Here is an 8,252-nt window from a genome sequence, read left to right as displayed (position 1 = left end):
GAAAAAGTCAAAGTTTGGAATCTGGAGCATTCGAGAAGCCCAGAGGCCCGCTGCAAAGTACACAGCGACCGATACGCATGCAGCGACCTGCTCCGGAGAAAGTTGTGCTGAAAAGAAGAACAAGCCCAGCGACCGCTGGGGTGTGTACAGCGACTGCTAGGAAGTGTCCTTGAAGCTACTGGAGTCGATGCAGCGACCGCTGCGACCCAGTGCAGTGACCGCTACCCAAGGGTCAGAGCCTACGGACCATTGTTCAGCGGTCCGCTAGCCAAGGTGCAGCGGTCTGCTGGGAAAAAGCGGTGCACGATTTGACCTACTTTCTCTCCAAGATTTACCAAACTTAGCCAGATTTTACCATATCTCCTGCTGCTCAAAAATACCTCTATAAATACCCCTTCAAACCTCTTCATTATAATCAACCTTTTTACTTTCAAAGCTTAGAGCATAAAAGTGAGAGAGTTCTTCATTGTGTAAGAGTGTGAAGAATGATTCAAGAGAAGATCATCAAGGCTACAACATTCAACCTTTGGGTTTTATTGCTTTAGTTCATATGCTTTCTTGTTTTTTCCTTCATTCTATGTCTTTAGCTTATTCCATTAGTGTAACTAAATTCATAGGATTCTAGGGATGTGTTAGTAACGACCTTGGTTATATAATTCCTATTCTATTAATATCCGTTTTTGTTTGTACTTTGTTCTTCCTTAAGTTGTTGCATAATACTACATGTTTGAGTGACACATTCGATGTTGATTTGATATAACTTGCTACATAATCGTGACAGGAGGTTGGCGAGTTAGATCCACTTGACATTACAATTAGCTTCCTTTAAAATGACACTGTTAATTGAGAGTGATGACTTTTCAAGGGTCTTAGGAGCTTTTGGGAGTTGCATATATAGGATTGACAACCCTAGTGTTAGCAGTCTATGCTTGTATCGCATGGGCATAATTTGGGTGACTCGTTCTATCAAAGTATAAACTGTGCTAGGGTATTATAGTTGAAACTTGTATAACCATAACTGTGAACGCACATCCCTGGAATTCTCTTATCTCTCATATTTTACCTCTTTGTTTTTATTCCAAATAGTAGAAGAAGCTTAGTAGAAGATAGCCAATTCGTGATTCTATTCCACGTGTTCGATATCCGGTACTGACCTTTAGCTACACTATATATACTCTGTTTACTGGCAGGTTTATTTAGTGCTAATAAAAAGTGCATCAAGCATTGACAAACTGATCCATTTAAGCGACAACGTTGGCTGTGCACAGTGGAATTTCTTCCACCGTGCGCACTTTCGAGTTTTCCCTAAACGACTTTACCCTATGACCATTAACCATAAAAGGAGCAGAGTTAGGGCAGAGTTAGGATCACTCCCTTGAAGTTCCACAGCTCCATTCGCTCTCAGGGCGACTATGGTGAAGGGCCCTGTCCACTTAGATTTGAGTTTTCCTGGCATCAACTTCAACCGCGACTGGAATAGCAAAACCTTCTGTCCCACATGCAGCTCCTTCGTCCTCGATTTTTTGTCGTGCCACATTTATTTTTCCTCCTTGTACCACATTACTGCGTTGTAGGAGTCCAGTCTGAGCTCCTCTAGTTCGTGTAGCTGGAGCTTTCTCTCCTCAGAGCACGCCTTGGGCTGCATGTTCACCTCCTTTACTGCCCAATAAGCCTTGTGTTCAATGCCCACAGGGAGATGACACATCTTCCCAAAAACCAATCGATAGGGCGACATGCCAATAGGACTTTTGTATGCTGTTCGGTAAGCCCACAAGGCATCTTCCAGCCTCTTGCTCCAGTCCTTCCTCGAAGGTCCCACTGTCTTTTCGTGGATGCTCTTAATCTCCCTATTCGAAAATCTCAGGTTATCCATTGCTTTGAGGATGGTATGGGGTGGATAGGCGGTGATTCACTCCATATTTCTTCATCAGGGCCTCTATCGTGCTCTTAATCTCCCTATTCGAAATCTCAGGTTATCCATTGCCTTGATCTGAGATGATGGCTCTCGGGATGCCATACCTCAGAAGATGTTAGACTTTAAAAATTTTGATACCTCTTGTGCTTCGCAGGTCACTGTTGCTTTGGCTTCCACCCACTTGGACACGTAGTCCCATCGCGACTAGGATATATGAGTTCCCATAAGATGGGGGAAAGGCCCCATGAAATCCATGCCCTATACGTCGAATATCTCGCAGACCACTATGGGCATCTGTGGCTTTCATCTCTTGCCGAAATTCCTCCAGTCAGTTGGCATCGGCTAAATTTCTTGCAGAACTCATAAGCATCCTTGTGTAGGTCAGGCCAGTAGAATCCATGAAGAGCTAGATACTTTACATAGGAAACTGTTTTGTGTACTTTTTACTTTGCTAATCAAGTCCTTCAGTCCAGAGGATTCACTAGATCACAGTGTCTAGGTAACTCAAGGAACCGTCAGAGTCTGGTCGTTGGACACCAATTTCCCTCTTCAGAAACCCTCAACCCGCTATACTATTGGTTAGTACAGGGAAGTAGGGATCGATCCCACAGAGACAGATGCGTTGGAATGCATTTAGAGGACTCTGGTAAGGTTTGGCTGCTGCCACGCAACTTGGGGTTGAGATATTAAATACTAGACTTGGGAACCGCAAAAAACTTAACCTAACACTAGACCTCTGAAACAGAAAACACGAATGCATGCATCTTGACGAAACTTGCTTTAACAACTGACAAATATCAACTATGAAACTTCCTTGACCAGGCAACAGACTTCCCTAAAATAGCTAAACAGAAATGAAGCAGCGAAAACTCATCCATAATCATGCAAAACACATCACCCCTATTTCAGATTCAACCTCCAATCAACAATCCACTCTGGATCCAATCAATCAACCTTCCAAGAACTCAAATTCGACTCCATTCACAATGATTAACATAAATCAGCAACCAACATCAGAACCCAAATCAAACATAAAATAGAAATCTACATAGATGTGTGAATCGGAGTTCAACAAAAACAAGTCGCTGCGCTTCCGGCTAGGAAAATCGCAGCGAGGTAAAGTAAAACAGCGGAAAGTAAATTGTATCTTTGCCTCACGTAGAGACGGTGTTACACAACCCAAACAGCTAACCAAAACACCCAGAATTGCCCATGATTGTGCCAAGTGTGTGTGGAGTGAACTATGCTTGAAAATGGAGCTAAAAAGACTAGAATTGGAAGTGGCCTCTTTCTTCAAAGGGGTTGTCCCTTTACATAAGCGCGGATCCCTAGGCATTCTTTCTTCATAATTCCTTTTCCGCCCCTTGACCTTTCTGAAATTGCTTCTTTCTCCACTTTAGTTTATCTCACCAACAACTGTTTTGTTGTCTTCCTCGGTCTGGTGAATTACTGGCGATTTCTACTCCTTTTCCTCCATTTCCTCTGCCCTTGGTAAATTACACGTTCCTCCTGGGCTGGGCAGATTTTGCACACACCTGAACTTACAAAGACTCGTTAGATCACAGAATTTGCAGAATTTAACCCCATAACATATGCATGAAATTGGCCATACCAATCCACTATCGAGCACTTTCCTTGCTGTCTTTTTGGGGCCGAAATGACCACCACAGGCCAAAGAGTGACAATGATTGAGTATATCTTCCTGGTCCCACTCTGGAATACACCTCCTGATAACTTGATCTACCCTCATCTTCCACAGATATGGGTCATCCCAGAAATAATACTTCGCCTCACTCTTGATCTTCAATTTCTTGGCTCTCGTTATCTCTGCTGTAGAGGGCAATTCTCCGGTCACCAAATAATTGGCTATATCAGCAAACCAGGGCTCGGCTCGTCTCCTGCTTACTTAATTAAGAAAGGTAACTGGATCAGCTGCGTCCATTACGTCCTCCCAGCTGATCAAGACATTTGATGATTGGGTGAAGTATAGGTGTTCCTCTGGAAACGCGTCTGGAACTTCCTCTTTATCTTCCCCTTGGCTTATTCTGCTTAAATGATCAGCAACTCGATTTTCTGTTCCAGCCTTATCCTTTGCTTCCCAATGGAATTCTTGCAACAACAACACCCAACGGGTCAATATGGGCTTTGACTCCTTCTTTGCCAGCAGGTATTTGATGGCTGCATGGTCAGTGTACACTATGACTTTGAAGCCCAATAGATACGGCCGGAACATTTCAAAAGAGTACACAATGGTTAGCATTTCATTTTCTATCGTGTCGTAGTTTTTCTGCGCTTGGTTCAATGTCTTCGAGGCGTAGAAGATCACATAACACTTCCCTTCTATCCTCTGGCCAAACACTGCGCCGACTCCGAAATCACTCGCGTCGCACATTACCTCGAAAGGGTAATTCCAATCTGGCGCTCTTATGATAGGAGCCGAGACGAGACGGTCCTTCAAGAGTTGGAAAGCCTGCTTGCACTTCTCATCAAAGATGAACTCGACATCATTTTTTAGGAGATGGGTTAGTGGCTGTGCGATCTTGGCAAAGTCCTTTATGAACCTCCTGTAGAAACCCGCGAGGCCTAGAATTCCACGTATCTCCTTCTGATTTGTAGGGAACGGTAACTTTGAGATGACATCCACCTTTTCCTTATCAACCTGTATTCCCCTCTCAGACACAACATGGCCTAGCACTATCCCCTCGGGTACCATGAAATGGCACTTCTCAAAATTCAGAACCAAATTCTTCTCTTGGCAACGTGTAATACCAATTTTTTTTATCTTTTTAAGATAAGATTTTTGTTTTAAGAACGAGAGAGTGATAGACCTTGAATAAAATACCGTGTTGGTTTCGTTTGGTGGTGAATGCTTGAATTATTGTTGATAATGTATGGTGTAAGTTGTCGACGAGTTCGACATGAGAGTCGTCGATGGGAAAATTTGGGCGTTCGTTTACAAGATTGGAATAACACCAAGTACTAAAATAATTTTTTAGGAAAACACCACAAGTGAATCAATGTACTAAAATTATAATTTTTGGGCCGAGCATTTTGTCATAGGTTTTTTTTAGCCCATGTAGCCGGAGTCAATTGGGCACTTTTAATAGAACCATTTAGGTCAGAAGGCTATTGAATTCCGGCCGGCCAACATAAATCCGGTGACATGGGGCGAAGCCCGGCGACACGGGGCCGGGAGGCAGCAAAACCGCCACCCGGAAAAGAGCGCAACAACCAAAGAAACGAAGAGACANNNNTGATCTGAATTTTGGAAGTTCTCAGCGACATATCAGATTCTTTCATAGATGTTTTGACATAGTTGTTGAGTATCACTTGCTTGTTGCTAATTTCCTCACCAATTTTACCGTTAATTCTGGTAGAATTATGGTGATCAGCTTCATTCACTACTAGAAAAATTACCTGTTATTACATTAAGGTTATCACACTTTATTAAAGTGTCAACATAGAAACTCTAACAACACACTGATTTTTCATCACATTTATGTCACGCACTAACATTACACTTGAGTTAAAATGTCATTTCAATAATCCTATATTCACATTTCTATCAAGTGCAAATATGGAAACTTGCTCTCTACGTCATACACGGAGTGGTTGTTATAATCGAATGCTTAAACATGATTCTAAATAAAAAAAATCAAATTAGTAATTAAATTTAGTTTTAGAAGAAAGTAATTAAAAACCACTTATTGAAAAGATAATTGATAAAAATCAATTTAGTAATTGATAAAAATCAATTTAGTCGAAATTACTAGTTCATGTTTTGTTGTTTATTTTGATCGTAATACTTTAACAATTCCTCCATTATTTATTTTATTAATTTACATGACATGATGACATGTATTGTTTATTTAAAGTTTTATTTTTTTAGTTTCCTAACCCAAAAGTTAATTAAGAGACCCAAACTTAAAATTAAATTGAAAAGGCCCAACCAATCATACTCTCATTCCCGTCGCCTCTCTCACTCTCAATTCCATCTCACAAAATTCAACTTTCAACCCAAAAAATCTCTAAATCAAAGAAAACCCTATATCAGAATCCCCAAAATCGAAATTCCATCTCCCTTCTTCTCCCCGCGATTTCTACTCCCGACGGGTTGCCGGAGCTTCGCCGGCATTTCCCCTCTGCGAATTCTCCTTCCGGCGAGCTCCCTCTCCAATTCCAATTGGAACTCTCGAGTCGAAGTAGCGTCTGGAAAGGAACCCTAGATCGAGGCGAACTCGGCGGCGCCTCTCCCTTCGCCGTCCGTCGGTCACCGCCGCCGCCAAGCTGGCTGTCCGTTTGAAACACCGCGGCCCGCTGCCGCTGCCTCTGGTCCCTTCGTTGCTGGTGTCCCACCGTAGGGCAAGGAGATGAAGCTTCGTCTCTCTCTCTCTGCACCCACAGCTTCGCTCCGCCCGCACCGCTGGCCCTCTGTCGAGCTGCGATTCCGCTCGCTGCAATCCCAGCCGGCGTCGCCTGGATGCGCCGCCAAGGCAGCCACCGTCCACCAATCGGCCCTAAAGCTAAGTCTCTGAACTCTCATTATCTAGCCCGCATCTATCCCGTTGATTAGGTGTACAACGGGTGAAGCTTGGTATTTGGGATTATAGCTATTCACAAAACATGGAAAGCAAAGCCTGAGGACAAGCTATGATTTTTCGTTCTGGTTGGGGGGTTGCTCTTGCTTGGTGGCTTATATCCTAATTTAAGATACATAGTACTGTTGTTGCCTACAAATTATCATGTTGCCTGCTGTTGTGGTGTTGAGAAAATGGTTGTGTGTGTGTTCACATGGATGAAAAGGAATGATAAGGAGAGTTGTGATGATTTACATGTTGTGGTGAAGGGCTAAAAGGAAGGAAAGTGTTCTACCGTTCTTGCTTGCTCACTGCCCTTTTCCCTATTGTTTATTTAAAGTTATTGATGAAGTGAAAAACATAATCATTTTTATGTAATTGTAAAAATAGTGATGATAATAATAATCTCTGGTTTTAAATTAATTAATCCAATCAAATATATGTCTAAATTAAACCTATGATGCATTGCTTGATTGATTTGCTTATTATGTTATAGGCAATAGTTGAGGTCAATTAAATAACTAAATCTGACTAGATGAAAAATCGAACATTTTTTAACTAAGAGGGAGTATTGGAGCTTGATAAAGGGCTGTTGGAAATAGATGCAAGAGTGGTCAAGCTTGAGGAAGAGCCTCTGGAAATAGAGGTACTTCTTTACCTTTTATTTTTGTTTCATTGTTGTTGATTGGACCTGGAACTTAAGCTTACAGACTATCGAAAATTCACTAGGAAACGGACAAGTAAAAGAGTGTTTGTAAATTCATTAGCAATTTGAGCTCGGTGTGATAAATTTTCTTTGTCCTGAAGAGCAGTTAACACCTTAGTAATTTTCTTGACCTTATTTATGATGTTATGGAATGTAGCAATTTTTGAGTTATCATTGCTAAGATATGTTATTGACACAAATTGATGTTAATATTTTGTGTTTCTAATATCATAACAGGAACACATTGTTGGTGCGAAGATGAAGTTAACCAAGGATTCTAGTGCGGATGAGAATGCAATAAGGAGCTTCTAAGAGAAAACCTAAGTGATAGATAAATTGTATAGTCATTTAGAACCTTTTTTGTACCTTTTTATTTAATATTGTATACGATTACATGAAAACTATTACATAAGTTATTTATATAAAAATATGTTTTGTATTTGAAGTCATGCTAAATGTCATGGGGAATTGATAGTCTGTTGGAAAATGGATGTAATTATATATATTTAGATTTAGAAAAATCAAATAATGCAATTTATAAATGTTTGAAGGATGAAAAGATAATTTTTACATATATGTAGGCTAAAACTGTAAATTATGGATATTTGTAGGTGAAAATGTAATTATCAATATTTGTGAGGGGGATTCTGTAGATATTTAGATATAATAATGGGTGTGCTCGCATTGATAATATCCTTACACTTTTAAGTGACATGAGATTGTGTTTTTCTTGACATTTATGAGTGTTGTAATAGAATGTGTATTATTACAAGTTACCTATTCTTACATTTACTGTCATCACATTCACACAAGGTGTGATTATAGATAAAGTGTAATAAAAACATATTCCTGCTCACATTTTCAAGTGTCATTAAAAGCCAATTTTCTAGTAGTGATTGTTTTATATCTGAAAATCCCTAGAAAAGCTCTTGGCTAATGGAGTAGAAGTTCGGGGTTGTGTGTAGTAGCGGCGCCTCTGCTAGGTGAGAATCATAGGGAGCTCTAATATTCTATGGAGGGACATCTTTTTTTTATATTATTTTAGATCCGTGAA

General features: G+C 40.7%; 1 long non-coding RNA gene across 1 annotated transcript; it reads left to right on the top strand.

Moving 5' to 3' along the window:
* Positions 1 to 5,839: 5,839 nt before the first annotated feature.
* LOC121769262 lies at positions 5,840 to 7,647 on the top strand. The gene is made up of 2 exons (XR_006043527.1): positions 5,840 to 7,138; positions 7,436 to 7,647. It is a non-coding gene; the product is annotated as an uncharacterized LOC121769262 (long non-coding RNA).
* The last annotated feature ends 605 nt before the right edge of the window (positions 7,648 to 8,252 follow it).

This window comes from Salvia splendens, chromosome 15 (assembly GCF_004379255.2).
Source record: "Salvia splendens isolate huo1 chromosome 15, SspV2, whole genome shotgun sequence".
In the NCBI taxonomy this organism is placed as follows: Eukaryota; Viridiplantae; Streptophyta; class Magnoliopsida; order Lamiales; family Lamiaceae; genus Salvia; species Salvia splendens.
This window is presented reverse-complemented; position numbering and strand designations above follow the sequence as displayed.